This window comes from Triticum urartu, chromosome 5, assembly GCF_003073215.2.
Source record: "Triticum urartu cultivar G1812 chromosome 5, Tu2.1, whole genome shotgun sequence".
NCBI lineage: Eukaryota > Viridiplantae > Streptophyta > Magnoliopsida > Poales > Poaceae > Triticum > Triticum urartu.
In genome coordinates, this window is record NC_053026.1 from 1510358 (window position 1) to 1528000 (window position 17643).

Consider the following 17643-nt stretch of genomic DNA (forward strand, 5'->3'; position numbering starts at 1 on the left):
GAAAGCTATGCCCCTGGCCGTTAGGTCAGATTTGGAAGTTTAAACTACACGGCTGACATCCGCGGGGACTTTATCTTCGACGGATTCGAGCCACTGCCGATCGCGCCACCCTGTCACGACGAGCATGATCTAGCTCTGCCGCCGAACAGTGCCCTGGAGGCCGCACCCGCATCGGCTTCGACCCTTAATTCAGAGCCAACTGCGCCGATCGAGGATGGGTGGTTGGACGCCGCCTCGGGGGCTGCGATCCCAACGGCGATCGAGCCGAACACTAGCCCCGCACTCCACGAGACTCGTGACTCCAAGGAGCCAGACTCCTCTCCGGACTCCGAACCCTCCGCGCCCCTGCCGATCGAATCCGATTGGGCACCGATCATGGAGTTTACTACCGCGGACATCTTTTAGCACTCGCCTTTCGGCGATATTCTGAAGACACTAAAGTCTCTCTCTTTATCAGGAGAGCCCTGGCCGGACTACGGTCAGCAAGGTTGCGATACGGACGATGAAGAAATTCAAAGCCCACCCACCACCCAATTTGTAGCCACTATCGACGATTTAACCGACATGCTCGACTTCGACTCCGAAGACATCGACGGTATGGACGCCGATGCAGGAGACGATGAAGAACCAGTGCCTATTGGGCCCTATAAAGCCACCTGGTCATACGACATATACATGGTGGACACCCCAAAAGAAGGAGATGGCGATGGAACAGCGGAGGATGACCCCTCCAAGAAACAGCCTAAGCGCTGGCGTCAGCGGCGCCGCTCAAAATCCTGCCAAAGCAAATACGGTGATTCTAGGACGGGAGATAATAATACTCCGGAGAGTGCCGAAGAAAACCCCCTCCAGCAAGATTCAGCACAGGAGGATGGAGAAGCCAGCCCTCATGAGAGAGCAGCAAACAGAGAGATCGAGGACAATAATTATATGCCTCCCTCCGAAGACGAGGCAAGCCTCGACGACGACGAATTCATCGTGCCAGAGGATCCCGTCGAGCAAGAGCGTTTTCAACGCAGGCTTATGGACACGGCAAGAAGCCTCAAGAACAAACAGCAACAGCTTAGAGTTGATCAAGATTTGCTAGTTGACAGATGGACTGAAGTCCTTGCGGCCGAAGAGCATAAACTCGAACGCCCCTCCAAGAGCTACCCAAAGCTCAGGTTGCTACCCCGATTAGAGGAGGAAGCACTTAAACCACATCACCAGCACTTGATACAGCCGACCGGCCACCTCGTGGCCACGACAGAGAGGCCTCTCGGCCCTCCACTCAAGCGGCACCCCGTACCAAGGCACGGGAAAATGCGCCAGACCTGCGAGATATGTTGGAGGACAAGGCAAGGCAAACAAGATCGATCTACGGATTGCGTGGGCGCCCCACGACTCGAGACGATAACTATCACGCCGAACACAAATCCGGTAGGGCCGAACACAGTAGACAAAGCTCATTGGAGCTATGTCGTGATATAGCCCAGTACAGAGGCGCCGCACACCCACTATGCTTCACAGACGAAGTAATGGATCATCAAATCCCCGAGGGTTTCAAACCCGTAAACATCGAATCATATGACGGCACAACAGGGTATCGGGATACCGACGATCGAATCTGGGGCAAGTATCATACCAGTAGACAAAGGGAATTGTATACGGGATTGATTGAACCCTTGACATCGTGGTTCATCCGATGAGATCATCGTGGAACATGTGGGAGCCAACATGGGTATCCAGATCCCGCTATTGGTTATTGACCACAGAGATGTCTCGGTCATGTCTGCATGATTCCCGAACCCGTAGGGTCTACACACTGAAAGTAGGAGTGGAGCCTGGGGAGCTGTGATTCGAGACCATGATGGAAGAATTCTCTTATCAGCTTGGGATTATATACCGCGGTGCAATGGAGCGGATTGTGCGGAAGCCATGGCTTGCCTGGAAGGACTACGGAAGGCAATGTCGGGGACGGATTTACCCTTAATCATCGAGACGGACTGCAGCTCGGTGACAAAGGTGCTTACCCTCTCGTCTATTGATAGATCGGAGGTTGGAACAATTGCAAAGGAGTTTCAAGCCATGAAAGGGAACAGAGAAGTTAGAGTTTGCAAAGTAGATAGAAGGGACAATAGGTTAGCTCATAGTCTTGCCCAGTTGGGGCGTAGAGAGTTGTGTGGTGGGGTTATGCAAGGATCAGTACCAACCTGCGTGTTGAGCGAGGCCTTGCACGATTGTACGAACTATGTTTTCTCTACTTAATTAATACAACTCTCTATTTAAAAAAAGGTTCGATGACGCTATGGTTATAGGGAAAGTATGTATGCGGTTACTGAATGTTGTTCAGAGTCCCGGATGAGATCCCGGAAGTCACGAGGAGTTCCGGAATGGTCCGGAGGTAAAGATTGATATATAGGAAGTGTGGATTTGGCCACCAGAAGTGTTCCGGGCATCACCGGTAATGTACCGGGACCACTGGAAGGGTTCCGGGGGTCCACCAGGAGGTGCCACCAGCTCCGGAGGCTTTCGTGGGCCAAGAGTGGGAAGGGACCAGCCCCTAGGTGGGCTGGGGCGCCTCCCACCTAGGCCCAAGGCGCCCTCAAGAGGAGAGGGGGCAAACCCTAGGGACAGATGGGCCCTAAGGCCCACCCTAGGTGCGCCCCCCTCTCTCTCCCCCTTGGCCGCCACCCAGATGGGATCTGGGGGCTGCCGCCACCCCTAGGGAGGGAACCCTAGGTGGGGGCGCAGCCCCTCCCCTCCCCCTATATATAGTGGAGATTTTGGGCTGCCCAACACACGAGTGTCTCTCCCCAAGGCGCAGCCCTACCTCTCTCCCTCCTCGTCTCTCATAGTGCTTGGCGAAGCCCTGCTGGAGTACCGCGCTCCTCCACCACCACCACGTCATCGTGCTACTGCTGGACGGAGTCTTCCCTAACCTCTCCCTCTCTCCTTGCTGGATCAAGGCATGGGAGACGTCACCGGGCTACACGTGTGTTGAACGCGTAGGCACCGTTGTTCAGCGCTTAGATCGGAATCGACCGCGATCTGAATCGCCACGAGTACGACTACCTCATCCGCGTTCTTGCAACGCTTCTGCTTAGCGATCTACAAGGGTATGTAGATGCACTCCCCTTCCCCTCGTTGCTAGATTACTCCATAGATTGATCTTGGTGATGCGTAGAAAATTTTAAATTTCTGCTACAATCCCCAACAGTGTCATCATGAACTAGGTCTATGCGTAGTTTCTATGCACGAGTAGAACACAAGTTGTTGTGGGCGTCGATTTTGTAATTTTACTTGTCGTTAATAGTCTTATCTTGATTCGGCGGCATCGTGGGATGAAGCGGCCCGGACCGACCTTACACGTACTCTTACGTGAGACAGGTTCCACCAACTGACATGCAATAGTTGCATAAGGTGGCTAGCGGGTGTCTGTCTCTCTCACTTTAGTCGGATCGGATTCGATGAAAAGGGTCCTTATGAAGGGTAAATAGAAATTGGCATATCACGTTGTGGTTTTGGTGTAGGTAAGAAACGTTCTTGCTAAGAAACCTATAGCAGCCACGTAAAATTTGCAACAACAATTAGAGGACGTCTAACTTGTTTTTGCAGCATATGCCGTGTGATGTGCTATGGCCAAAAGGATGTGATGAATGATATATGTGATGTATGAGATTGATCATGTTCTTGTAATAGGAATCACGACTTGCATGTCGATGAGTATGACAACCGACAGGAGCCATAGGAGTTGTCTTAAATTATTTATGACATGCGTGTCAACATAAACGCCATGTAATTACTTACTTTATTGCTAACCGTTAGCCGTACTAGTAGAAGTAATAGTTGGCGAGACAACTTCACAAAGACACGATGATGGAGATCATGATGATGGAGATAATGGTGTCATGCCTGTGACGATGATGATCATGGCGCCCCAAAGATGGAGATCAAAAGGAGCAAAAATGATATTGGCCATATCATGTCACTATTTGATTGCATGTGATGTTTATCATGTTTTACATCTTATTTGCTTAGAACGACGGTAGCTTAAATAAGATGATCCCTCGCAATTATTTCAAGAAAGTGTTCCCCCTAAATGTGCACCGTTGCGAAGGTTCGTTGTTTCGAAGCACCACGTGATGATCGGGTGTGATAGATTCTAACGTTCGAATACAACGGGTGTAAGCCAGATTTACACACGCAATACACTTAGGTTAACTTGACGAGCCTAGCATGTACAGACATGGCCTCGGAACACGAAAGACCGAAAGGTCGAACATGAGTCGTATAGAAGATACGATCAACATGAGGATGTTCACAGATGATGACTAGTCCGTCTCACGTGATGATCGGACACGGCCTAGTTGACTCGGATCATGTATCACTTAGATGACTAGAGGGATGTCTATCTGAGTGGGAGTTGATACGTCTCCATCATACCTACTTTTCCAAACACTATTGCCCTTGTTTTGGACTCTAATTTGTATGATTTGAATGGAACTAACCCGGACTGACGCTGTTTTCAGCAGAATTACCATGGTGTTGTTTTATGTGCAGAAAACAAATATTCTCGGAATGACCTGAAACTCCACGGGAGGTCTTAGAAAAAATAATAAAAAATCCTCGCCAAATATGAAGACCAGGGGGCCCACACCCTTTCCACGAGGGTGGGGGGGGCGCCCCCCTACCTCGTGGGCTCCCTGGAGACCCTCCGACGCCAACTCCAACTCTATATATTGAGTTTCGATGAGAAAAAAATCAGGGAGAAGAAATCATCGCGTTTTACGATACGGAGCTGCCCCCAAGCCCTAAAACCTCTCAGGAGGGCTGATCTGGAGTCCGTTCGGGGCTCCGGAGAGGGGGATTCGTCGCTGTTGTTATCATCAACCATCCTCCATCACCAATTTCATGATGCTCACCGCCGTGCGTGAGTAATTCCATCGTAGGCTTGCTGGACGGTGATGGGTTGGATGAGATTTATCGTGTAATCGAGTTAGTTTTGTTAGGGTTTGATCCCTAGTATCCATTATGTTCTGAGATTGATGTTGCTATGAATTTGCTATGCTTAATGCTTGTCACTAGGTCCCGAGTGCCATGATTTCAGATCTGAACCTATTATGTTTTCATGAATATATGTGAGTTCTAGATCCTATCTTGAAAGTCTATAGTCACCTACTATGTGTTATGATCCAGCAACCCCGAACTGACAATAATCGGGACCACTCCTGGTCATGACCATAGTTTGAGGAGTTCATGTATTCACTATGTGCTAATGCTTTGTTCCGGTTCTCTATTAAAAGGAGACCTTAATATCCCTTAGTTTCCAATAGGACCCCGCTGCCACGGGAGGGTAGGACAAAAGATGTCATGCAAGTTCTTTTCCATAAGCATGTATGACTATATAAGGAATACATGCCTACATTACATTGATGAATTGGAGCTAGTTCTCTGTCACCCTATGTTATGACTGTTACACGATGAACCGCATCTGGCATAATTATCCATCGCTGATCCGGTGCCTACGAGTTTTCCATATACTGGTTCTCGCTTATTTACTTTCCCACTGCTACTATTACAATCACTACAAAATACCAAAAATATTACTTTTGCTGTCTTTACTTTGGTTACCGTTACCACCACTATCATATTACTTTGCTACTAAACACTTTGCTGCAGATACTAAGTTTCCAGGTGTGGTTGAATTGACAACTCAGCTGCTAATACTTGAGAATATTCTTTGGCTCCCCTTGTGTCGAATCAATAAATTTGGGTTGAATACTCTACCCTCGAAAGCTGTTGCGATCCCCTATACTTGTGGGTTATCAAGACCTTTTTCTGCGCCCTTGCCGGGGAGCATAGCTCTATTCTTTGAGTCACTCGGGATTTATATCTGCTTATCATTATGAAGAATTTGAGAGATCCAAAAACCAAGATCTATCCCTCAACTACGAGGGGAGGTAAGGAACTGCCATCTAGCACTGCACTTGATTCACCTTCTGTTATGAGTAAGTTTGTGACACCTACACCTGCTTCTGCTATTCATTCTGATATGTCGCATGTTATTGATGATGCCACTTCTGCTATGCATGATACTTATGATGAAACTGCTTCTATGTCTGATACTACTGTGCCCCTTGGTGAATTTCTTGATGAACAAATTGCTAAGGCTAGAGAGAAAGAAATTATTGAATCTGAATACGATGATGATAGTGGTGATGAAAACATGCCTATTATTCCTAAAGGTTATCTTTTTGATAGAGAATCTTCTGCTGCTATTTTCGCTTGCAAAGATAGATATGAGCTTAAGAGGTTATTAATTAAATGGAACAAAGAATCACTTAGAGATAGAATGAGACCCGACCCTGCTTTTGCTACTTCACCTATATGTGTTCCTGATAAAGATTATGAATTCTCTATTGATCCTGATATAATTACTTTGGTTGAATCTGATCCATTTTATGGCTATGAATCTGAAACTGTTGTGGCACATCTTACTAAGTTAAATGATATAGCTACCCTGTCCACTGATAATGAGAGATCACGTTACCTCTATTTACTCAAAATATTTCCGTTCTCATTAAAGGGTGATGCTAAGATATGGTTTAATTCTCTTGATCCTGGTTGTGTGCGTAGTCCCTAGGATATGATTTATTACTTCTCTGCTAAATATTTCCCCGCTCATTAGAAACAAGCTGCTTTGAGGGAAATATACAACTTTGTGCAAATTAAAGAAGAGAGTCTCCCACAAGCTTGGGGGAGGCTTCTCAAGATACTTAATGCTTTGCCTGACCATCCTCTTAAGAAACCTGAAATACTTGATATCTTTTATAATGGACTAACCGATGCTTCCAGAGATTACCTGGATAGTTGTGCTAGTTCTCTTTTCAGGGAAAGAACACCGGATTAAGCTGAAATTCTATTGAATAATATGTTGACAAATGAAAATAATTGGGCACCTCCTGAGCCAGCTCCTGAGCCAATTACTGAGCCTATTCCTAAACCAACTCCGAAGAAGAGAGGTGTTCTATTTCTCAGTCCCGAAGATATGCAAGAGGCAAAGAAATCTATGAAATAAAAAGGTATTAAAGATGAAGACGTTAAGAATTTACCTCCTATTGAAGAAATACATGGTCTTAATTCACCGCCTGTTTAAGAAACTTATGATCTCAATTATTTATTTGTTGAAGAACCTCCTGATCCCGATATCCCGACACAGGTAGTAAAGGAAAATTCTGTCTATAGATATGATAAAGCTGAAGTTCCTCCTACTAAAATTGCTAGTCAGTGCTTGGATGAGTTTGATAACTTTATGTTTAAACAAGACAACTTCAATGCTTATTTTGGTAGACAATTAAAAGAAAATGCTTATATGATTAGACGCTTGGGTGATTATATGGCTGATATTAAGGGTGAACGTAAACTTATTAGCAAACGTGCTTCTATGGTTACCACTCAAGTAGAACAAGTATTTAAGGCTCAAAAAGAAGTGCTTGATGAAATGAATAGTAAGAAAAATGATTATGCTGTCAGAGTGGCTACTAGAACTGGTAGAATGACTCAGGAACCTTTGTATCCCGAAGGCCACCCTAAGAGAATCGAGCAAGATTCTCAGAGAAATAATATTGATGTTCCTAGTTCTTCTAAAAAGAAGAAAAAGAAAAATGATAGAACTGTGCAAACTTCTAGTGAACCTATTGCTGAACCACTTGATAATCCAAATGATATATCTATGTCTGATGCTGAAACACAATCTGGTAATGAACATGAACCTAGTCAAAATGTTAATGATGATGCTCATGATGATGCTCAACCTAATAGAAATTGAACCTGATGTTGATCTTGACAACCCACAATCAAAGAATCAACGTTATGATAAAAGAGACTTTGTTGCTAGGAAACATGGTAAAGAAAGGGAACCTTGGGTTCAAAAACCCATGCCTTTTCCTCCAAAACCGTCCAAGAAAAAGGATGATGAGGATTTTGAGCGCTTTGCTGAAATGATTAGGCCTATATTTTTGCGTATGCGATTAACTGATGTGCTCAAAACAAATACTTATGCTAAATATATGAAGGATATTATTACTAATAAAAGAAAGATACCGGAAGCTAAGATTTCCACCATGCTTGCTAATTATACTTTTAAGGGTGGAATACCAAAGAAACCTGGAGATCCCGGAGTACCTACTATACCTTGCTCCATTAAAAGAAATTATATTAAAACTGCTTTATGTGATCTTGGAGCCGGTGTTAGTGTTATGCCTCTCTCTTTATATCGTAGACTTGACTTGAATAAGTTTACACCTACCGAATCATCTTTGCAAATGGCTGATAAATCAACTGCTATACCTGTCGGTATTTGTGAGGATGTGCCTGTTGTAGTTGCAAACGTTACTATTTTAACGGACTTTGTTATTCTTGATATTCCCGAGGATGATAGTATGTCTATTATTCTTGGAAGACCTTTTATTAATACTGCAGGGGCTGTTATTGATTGCAACAAAGTCAATGTCACTTTTCATGTTAATGGTAATGATCATATGGTACACTTTCCGAGGAAACCACCTCAAGTTCATAGTATCAACTCCATTGGAAAAATTCCATCGATTATAATTGGAGGTTTTGAATTTCCTCTTCCTACTGTCAGGAAGAAATATGATATACTTATTATAGGGGATGTGCATATCCCCGTTGAGGTAACTTAGTGTTATTCGAAATTTCTCCGGTTTCATGATTATCGGAATGAGTTTGTTAACAAGACTTGATCAACCTTGTTAGTGGATTCTTTTTGATGAGCATGAGATGGATGAAACTAGAAGCACAAACTTCTGTACCCTCTTTATATTTTCTGTTATTTATATTAAATAAAGTAAAAATGGTATTTTTCTGTCTGTTATCTGATTATCCGTGAAATATAAAAATAACCCGAAAATAGAAGTCCTCAGAATGACATGCCAATTTAATATGATTTTTTGGGAATATTTGAGGATTTACTGTGCAAAAATCACCGCGGGAGGAGCTGCCACCTCGGCACGAGGGTGGTGGGCGCGCCCCCCCTAGGGCGCGCCCCCTGCCTCGTTGGCCCACGGTGGCCCTCCTCCACTTATCCCAGCACCCATCTTCTTCCTCTGTCTCACACAAACCCGAAAAACCAATTCAAGCACGAGTTCCAGCCACTTTTGCTATGATTTTCGATCTCCTTGCTCAAAGCACCTCTTGCAAAACTGCTTGGGGAGATTGTTCCTTGGTATGTGACTCCTCCATTGGTCCAATTAGTTTTTGTTCTAGTGCTTTATTCATTGCAAATTTGTGCTGCATAGGTGACCATGTTCTTGAGCTTGCATGTCAAATTTATATGGTTCCAAGTAGTTCTAATGCTTGATATAGGCTCTAGGCACTTGTAGAAGTAGTTGCTATCAGTTTTATTGAGTTTGGTTACTTTTATTTTGAAGTTACTAAAAATTTAAGATTATTTCAGAAAATGATGAGGAGATTATTGAGGGGCTCATCGAGCCAAAGCTCGAAGGAAAAGGCACCCAAGCCTAAGTATAATTTGCCACGCATCGCGGAGATTCGGGCGTGTGAATGGCCTTTTGAAGATTTCTTGAGAGCAGCCGGTATCTATGAAGATTTTCATGAATTGGCTCACAATGCTGGCCTCACCGCTTTCCTCCACGACCAATGCGACCAGTATCTCTTACTCACAAATACCTTTGTGCAAAACTTTTATTTTCATCCTAGGAACTCACCACCTACGGTGGAATTTCATTTATATGATGAGCCTAAGGAGATGTCACTTTTTGATTTCTGTCGTAGTTTTTAGTCCCTTTGAGGGCAAGACAGAAGAACCACACCATGATGATGTGGAGGGATTTATTAATAATATCACTGTAGGAGAAACCAGGAAGGTTTCCGATGCATGAATCACTAGCATACATTTTCCTGTTTTACGTTACTTTGCATTGTTTGCTAGTCGTTGTTTAATTGGATGCGGAAACAGTGGAAACCTTAGTATCCCTGATTTAATTATTCTACTCCAAGGTTTATATAGTGATAACACTTTTAGTATGGGTGGTATTATTGCTAGACGGTTAAATATGAACCGTACTAAGGGCCCCATCTTTGGAGGCATTTATGCCACATGCCTAGCCGCGCATTTTAACATACCTATTAGGCATGCTGAGAAGGAAGAAAAGGTGTTTCCCCGTGTTTATCTAGATCACAAAAGTATGGTAGCACATGATTTTATTGTTAAGAATAGGGCAGGGGAGCTAAAATATCAATTGTTCTTTAGTAAACATCATCCTGAGACTATTACCTTTCCTGCTCCTTCTTTGTTTGATTTGACCGCAGGCACGTACCTTGTTCCGTTGACGGCTATTCATGCCTACTGGAACCCTGCACTAACCGAGGAGCCAGAACAGGAACCACAAAATGAGCCCCCACGACAATCTGTTTATTCTTGGGATCCAGAGATGACTGTCAGCCAATGGCAGTCAGAGTCTTCTTCTTCATCACAATATGATCCCAACTATCCTTCCTCATCACAGTATGACCCCAACAACTATTATTATGGATATTCGCCAGGCCAGCCGTGGCCATAGACCAACTTAGGACAAAAGCCTAAGCTTGGGGGAGTACGTATTTCTCACCAACATTATATTTATGTTCACACACACTCATTGCAAGATGTCGGTGCTCATACTTTTTCATTGTAATATCCGTGCTAGTTTATTTTCCTTTTCCTAGTTTCTTCTTCTGTGATTGTTAAACCTTAAGAAAAACCCCAAAAAATTAGTAGTAGTTTATTTTTCTGCTGTAGTAGTAATAATCAAAAAGAAAACCCAAAAATATTTCCCGTTCTTCTTTTGCTTGTTGGGAGCTTTCCCGTGTAAATAGTTTTATTTCTTTTTTTTCTTTGGGGGTCAGTAGGAGAAGACCATAATTAAATTGTTGAAGTGGCTCTTATATGCATTATTGTTGAATTAACCCAAGAGCCCATATTGCCTTGTCTTCTCATGTTTATTGAATGCTCGCAGATTCCAGCTTAGTCCAATGCACGTGCACTCTTATTATTATTCACACCGTTCGGTCGTGCAAGTGAAAGACAATTATGATGATATATGATGAACTGACTGAGATGAGAAAAGCTGGTATGAACTCGACCTCTTTTGTTTTTGTAAATATGATGAGCCTGTCGTTCTTTATTCAGCTTGTTATGAATAAACATGATTGCAATAACAATTAGAGATCAGAGTTGTTTGTGCCATGCTTGATTAGCTATGAGTTATAATGATTTACCTTGTATGCCGACATGCTATTGAGATGATTATGATGTGGTATGATGGGGTGGTATCCTCTTTTGAATGATTTAAGTGACTTGACTTGGCACATGTTCACGCATGTAGTTGAAACAAAATCAACATAGCCTTCACGATATTTATGTTCATGGTGGATTATATCCTACTCGTGCTTGCATCCAATGTTTATTAATTTTAATGCATGTACATGGCTGTTGTCGCTCTCTAGTTGGTCGCTTCCCAGTCTTTTGCTAGCCTTCACCTGTACTAAGCGGGAATACTGCTTGTGCATCCAATCCCTTAAACCCCAAAGTTATTCCAAATGAGTCCACTATACCTTCCTATATGCGGTATCTACCTGCCGTTCCAAGTAAATTTGTATGTGCCAAACTCTAAACCTTCAAATAAAAATCCTGTTTTCTATGCTCGAGTAGCTCATGTATCAACAAAGGCTGTCCTTATCTTCCGTGTTAGGCGGGTTATTCTCAAGAGGAGTGGACTCCGCTCCTCACTCACGAGAAAATGGCTGGTCACCGGGATGCCCAGTCCCATGCTTTATGCAAACTAAATCAAAATTAATTGCAAACAAAACTCCCCCTGGGACCTGATGTATGTCGGGGGCACTCATTGTTTCGAGCAAGCCATGGATTGATGTTTGTTGGTGGAGGGGGAGTATAAACTTTACCATTCTGTTTGGGAAACGCCTATAATGTGTTTAGCATGGAAGATATCGCCATCTCTTAGTTGCTACGATGACAATGAAAGTATACTGCTCAAAATACAATTTATCACTATTTCAAAACCGAGCTCTGGCACCTCTACAAATCCTTGCTTCCTTCTACGAAGGGCCTATCCATTTACTTTTATGTTGAGTCATCACCCTCTTATTAAAAAGTACTAGCTGGAGAGCATAGTCGTCATTTGCATTCATCACTATTAATTTATGTTGGGTGTGACTATGATTGGATCTCTTTTACCACGAATTACAATGTCTAGTCAGTCCTTGATCTTTAAAGGTGCTCTGCATTTATGTTTTGCGGTCTCAGAAAGGGCTAGTGAGATACCATCTTGTTATATCATATTATGATTGTTTTGAGAAAGTGTTGTCATCCGAGATTTATTATTATGACTTGCTAGTTGATTATGCTATTGATATGAGTAATGATGAGACCTGAGAATTATTGCAAATGTGGTTAGTTATGATCTATGCTGAAAACTTGAATGCTGGCTTGACATAGTTACAACAACAAGAGCAAACAGAGTTTGTAAAAGTTTTTCTTTCTTTCTTTCAGTTTGTCAACTGAATTGCTTCACTAGTAGAAAAAGGGTCAATCGTGAAGCACATTAGTGCCGGTTTGTATTTGAGTCGGCACTAATGTATACATTAGTGCCGGTTCCAACGGCTAGCCGGGCCGCTTTCATTAGTACCGGTTCGTGGCTAACCTTTAGCACCGGTTCGTGCCACGAACCGGTACTAATGAGAGTGGTGGCAGGATGTTGCCAGAGTGGGGCCCCTCCAGCACCTTTAGTACCGGTTCGTGCCACGAACCGGTACTAAAGGTCGTCCTATATAAACCCTTCGTCCACCAGCACTCTGTTCTTCCCCCTTTCCCCTCTCCGGCCCTCTCCTCTGTTCTTCCCTTCTTCCTCTCGAGTTCATCACAAAATTTGCCCAAAATTTGTCAAGATTTGAAGGCCCTCATCCATTCAAATGATCACAAAGGTTAGCAACTTTGTCCTTTCATCTCTCATTGCTAGATTAGCTCTTGCATTGGTTTATATAGTGATTAATTTGTGAGTTTAGTAATTTGGGAGGATATATATATATATGTGCTAGTATTTGATTTATATGCAATTTGAGGTCAAAAATAACACTTAGTTTGCATATGTAGGTGTGGTTTACTTAGTGCCTTCTAAATCTCCATCGTAGCCACCGTCGATCGCCGGCACCACCTTGTGGTGAGCCTCTTGTTCATGAAATTTTATATAAAAATTGATGTTTGTGATTTGGATATATAGTTACTCGTATAATTATCTTACCCGTACGTTGTTTGTTATACATATAGTGCCATGGTTTTGATATCCGTCCCCGTCGGCCCTAGTCCTTGTTATGATTCGGATGTGGTATGTATATTCTCTTTTAAAACTAGTTGCATTTCGTGTTTATGACAAATTATGCCCATCAAGTTGACATAGAAATTTTTTCTAGGAGGTATCTGAACCTGAAATTCCAACCAACCCTATTGCTGAGAGGTTAAATTTAGTTGAAAGAGAAAACGAGTACTTGAAAGAAAAATTGAAAAGAATTGAGGGGGAGAAGATGGAATTGGAGTTGCATGTTGCCGATGTCGTCGATGATCACAAGATCAAGATGGAGAAAATGCGCTTGAAGATCAGAAAGATTAGAAAATATGCCATCGATAGTGAGGCTTGGTATCATTATGCTGTTGGATCCATTGTTACCTTAGTTGCGATCTTGATCGTATTTGTTGTTGCATTTAAATGCTTTAGCTAGAGAGTTATTTGTTTGTTGCATTTAAGTGTTGTATGAACTTTATGTATGAACTTGTATTAATTTGGTCTATTCGGTGTTGTGTAATGAAGATGAGCCGGCAATGGATGTACGATGACCGATGCTCTCCCCAGTTCGTTGAGGGCGTGCGTACTTTTCTGCTTGCGGCTGAGGCAAACAAGCGGGCGGATGGTTTTATGCCTTGTCCATGTGCTCGCTGTAAGAATGGTCACAATTACTCTACGTCAAGAACCATTCACGTCCACCTGTTTAAGACCGGTTTCATGCCCCATTATAATGTTTGGACCAAGCACGGAGAAAGAGGGGTTATGATGGAAGACAATGAAGAAGAAGAGGACGACAACAGCTATCCTGGCCATGGGTTCCCTGAATACGATGATACAACAATGGGGGAAGAAGCTGAGCCGGTAATGCGGGAAGAAGCTAAGCCGGCAATGCGGGAAGAAGCTGAATAAGAGGCATCAGATGAGCCCATTGATGATCTAGGTCGGGCCATTGCTGATGCAAAGAGAAACTGCGCAAGTGATTTGGAGAAGAAGAAGTTGCATCGCATGTTAGAGGATCACAAAAAATTGTTGTACCCGAATTGCGTAGGTGACAAGAAAAAGCTGGGCACCACACTGGAATTGCTGCAATGGAAGGCAGAGAATGGTGTATCTGACAAGGGATTTGGAAAGTTGCTGGTAATGATAAAGGATATGCTTCCAGAGGACAACGAATTGCCCGAGAGTACGTACGAAGCAAAGAAGGTTGTCTGCCCTCTAGGGTTAGAGGTGCAGAAGATACATGCATGCCCTAATGATTGCATCCTCTACCGCGGTGAGTACGAGGATTTGAACGCTTGCCCGGTATGTGGTGCATTGCGCTATAAGATCTGCCGCGATGACCCTGGTGATGTCGAGGGCCGGCGCCCCAGGAAGAAGATTCCTGCCAAGGTGATGTGGTATGCTCCTATAATACCACGGTTGAAACGTTTGTTCCAAAACAAAGAGCATGCCAAGGCGATGCGATGGCACAGAGAAGACCGTAAGAAAGACGGAAAGTTGAGAGTACCCGCTGACGGGTCGCAGTGGAGAAAAATCGAAAGAAAGTACAGGAAGGAGTTTGCAGATGACGCAAGGAGCGTATGGTTTGGTCTAAGCGCAAATGGCATTAATCCTTTTGGGGAGCAGAGCAGCAACCATAGCACCTGGCCTGTGACTCTATGTTTGTATAACCTTCCTCCTTGGTTGTGCATGAAGCGGAAGTTCATTATGATGCCAGTGCTCATCCAAGGCCATAAGCAACCCGGCAACGACATTGATGTGTACCTAAGGCCATTAGTTGAAGAACTCTTACAACTGTGGAATGGAACAGGTGTACGTGCGTGGGATGAGCACATGGGGGAAGAATTTGACCTAAGGCGTTGTTGTTCGTGACCATCAATGATTGGCCTGCTCTCAGTAACCTTTCAGGACAGACAAACAAGGGATACCGCGCATGCACGCACTGTTTGGACGATACCGACAGTATATATTTGGCTAATTGTAAGAAGAATGTGTACCTGGGACATCGTCGATTTCTTCCGAGCAGGCATCCCGTAAGAAAGAAAGGCAAGCATTTCAAAGGTGAGGCAGATCACCGGACGAAGCCTCGCCACCGTACTGGTGCTGATGTACATGATATGGCCAAGGATTTGAAGGTGGTCTTTGGAAAGGGTCCTGGTGGACAACCTGTTCCGAATGACGCTGACGGACGCGCACCCATGTGGAAGAAGAAATCTATATTTTGGGACCTGCCCTATTGGAAAGACCTCGAGGTCCGCTCCGCAATCGACGTGATGCACGTGACGAAGAATCTTTGTGTGACCCTGCATGGCTTCTTGGGCGTGTATGGGAAGACAAAAGATACACGTGAGGCACGGGAGGACCAGCAATGTATGCATGGAAAAGACGGCATACATCAGGGTCATGCAAGCTATGCTCTTACCAAAGAAGAGAAGGAAATCTTCTTTGAATGCCTGCTCAGTATTAAGGTACCGTCTGGCTTCTCGTCGAATATAAAGGGAATAATAAACATGGCAGAGAAAAAGTTCCAGAACCTAAAGTCTCATGACTGCCACGTGATTATGACGCAACTGCTTCCGGTTGCATTGAGGGGGCTTCTACCGGAAAACATTCGATTAGCCATTGTGAAGCTATGTGCATTTCTCAATGCAATCTCTCAGAAGGTAATCGATCCAGAAATCATACCAAGGTTACAGAATGATTTGGTGCAATGTCTTGTCAGTTTCGAGTTGGTGTTCCCACCATCCTTCTTCAACATCATGACACACGTCCTAGTTCACCTATGCGAAGAGATTAACGTTTTGGGTCCTGTATTTCTACACAATATGTTCCCCTTTGAGAGGTTCATGGGAGTCTTAAAGAAATATGTTCATAACCGTGCTAGGGCAGAAGGAAGCATCTCCAAGGGCTGTCAAAATGAGGAGGTCATTGAGTTTTGTATTGACTTTATTCCTGACCTTAAGCCGATTGGTGTTCCTGAATCACGGCATAAGGGCAGACTGGATGGAAAAGGCACGCTAGGAGGGGAACAAATAATATGTATGGACGGACATTCTCTCACTGAAGCACACTACACAGTTCTACAGAATTCCGCCTTGGTGGCTCCGTATATGGATGAACACAAGAATTTGCTACGCTCCAAACACCCGGAGCGGTCTGATGACTGGATTACACGTGAACAAACCAGGAGTTTCGCCAGCTGGTTGCAAGCACGTACCATGCATGACACCTCTATTGAAGATGACCTGTACTTGCTATCCCAGTTACCATCTTCGAATATAATGACTTTCAAAGGGTACGAGATAAATGGTAATACATTTTACACGATCGCCCAAGATAAGAAGAGCACCAACCAAAACAGTGGTGTCCGCTTTGATGCAGAAACCAAGATGGGAAAGGAAACATATTATGGTTATATACAGGACATATGGGAACTTGACTATCGACGTGGTTTGAAGGTCCCTTTGTTTCGGTGCAAATGGGTCAATATGACACGAGGCGGGGTAACGGAAGACCCGCAGTACGGAATGACAACAGTGGATCTCAACAATCTTGCGTATGCAGACGAACCATTCGTCCTAGCCAATGATGTGGCACAGGTTTTCTATGTGAAGGACAAGTCTACCAAGCCAAGAAAAAGAAAAGATAAGGAAGCGAATGCATCGTACGATGAGTCAAAGCGGCACATAGTTCTTTCTGGGAAGAGAAACATCGTGGGAGTGGATGACAAGACAGACAAGTCAGAAGATTATGAAAATTTTGATGAAATTGCTCCATTCATAGTGAATATTGACCCGAGCATCCCGTTAAATGATGAAGATTTTCCATGGCTACGACGCAAAGGGACACACGCGAAGAAAAAGTTTCACACCAAAAGATCTGGGATGTGATCGGCTTAGCTATCATCACTTTCTTCTGTGTTTCACACCCAGGAGGGAATCTCTGTAATAGTTAGGGTAGCTAGTTATGTGTTTTGGCATTTGAAACGCGAAGAAATTTTATGTGCAAGCAAATTCTTTCATGCATTTATTGATTTTTTCAGCTAAATGACCCTGAAATTGAAAAGCATTTCAAATGAACTCAGAAAAGGATGAAAGTTGGCATGGTATCATAATTTCACCCACATAGCATGTGCAAAAAAGTAGAGAGGGTTACCACAAAAACTGGATACACTTCGTGTACGAAATGGACAATCTGTTTCGAAGTATCAGGGTTTCGGACGAAAACTCATCCGTTACAAAGGCATTTCATTTTTAAATAACTTAAGCATTACCAAATTGAA

At 43.6% G+C, this 17643-nt stretch overlaps 1 long non-coding RNA gene and 1 pseudogene across 1 annotated transcript; both read left to right on the forward strand.

The window, feature by feature from the left end:
- Nucleotides 1-13348: 13348 nt before the first annotated feature.
- LOC125555386 lies at nucleotides 13349-13578 on the forward strand. The gene is made up of 2 exons (XR_007304682.1): nucleotides 13349-13406; nucleotides 13492-13578. It is a non-coding gene; the product is annotated as an uncharacterized LOC125555386 (long non-coding RNA).
- A 308-nt stretch (nucleotides 13579-13886) lies between these two features.
- On the forward strand, nucleotides 13887-17221 carry LOC125509064 (annotated as a pseudogene).
- Nucleotides 17222-17643: the final 422 nt, after the last annotated feature.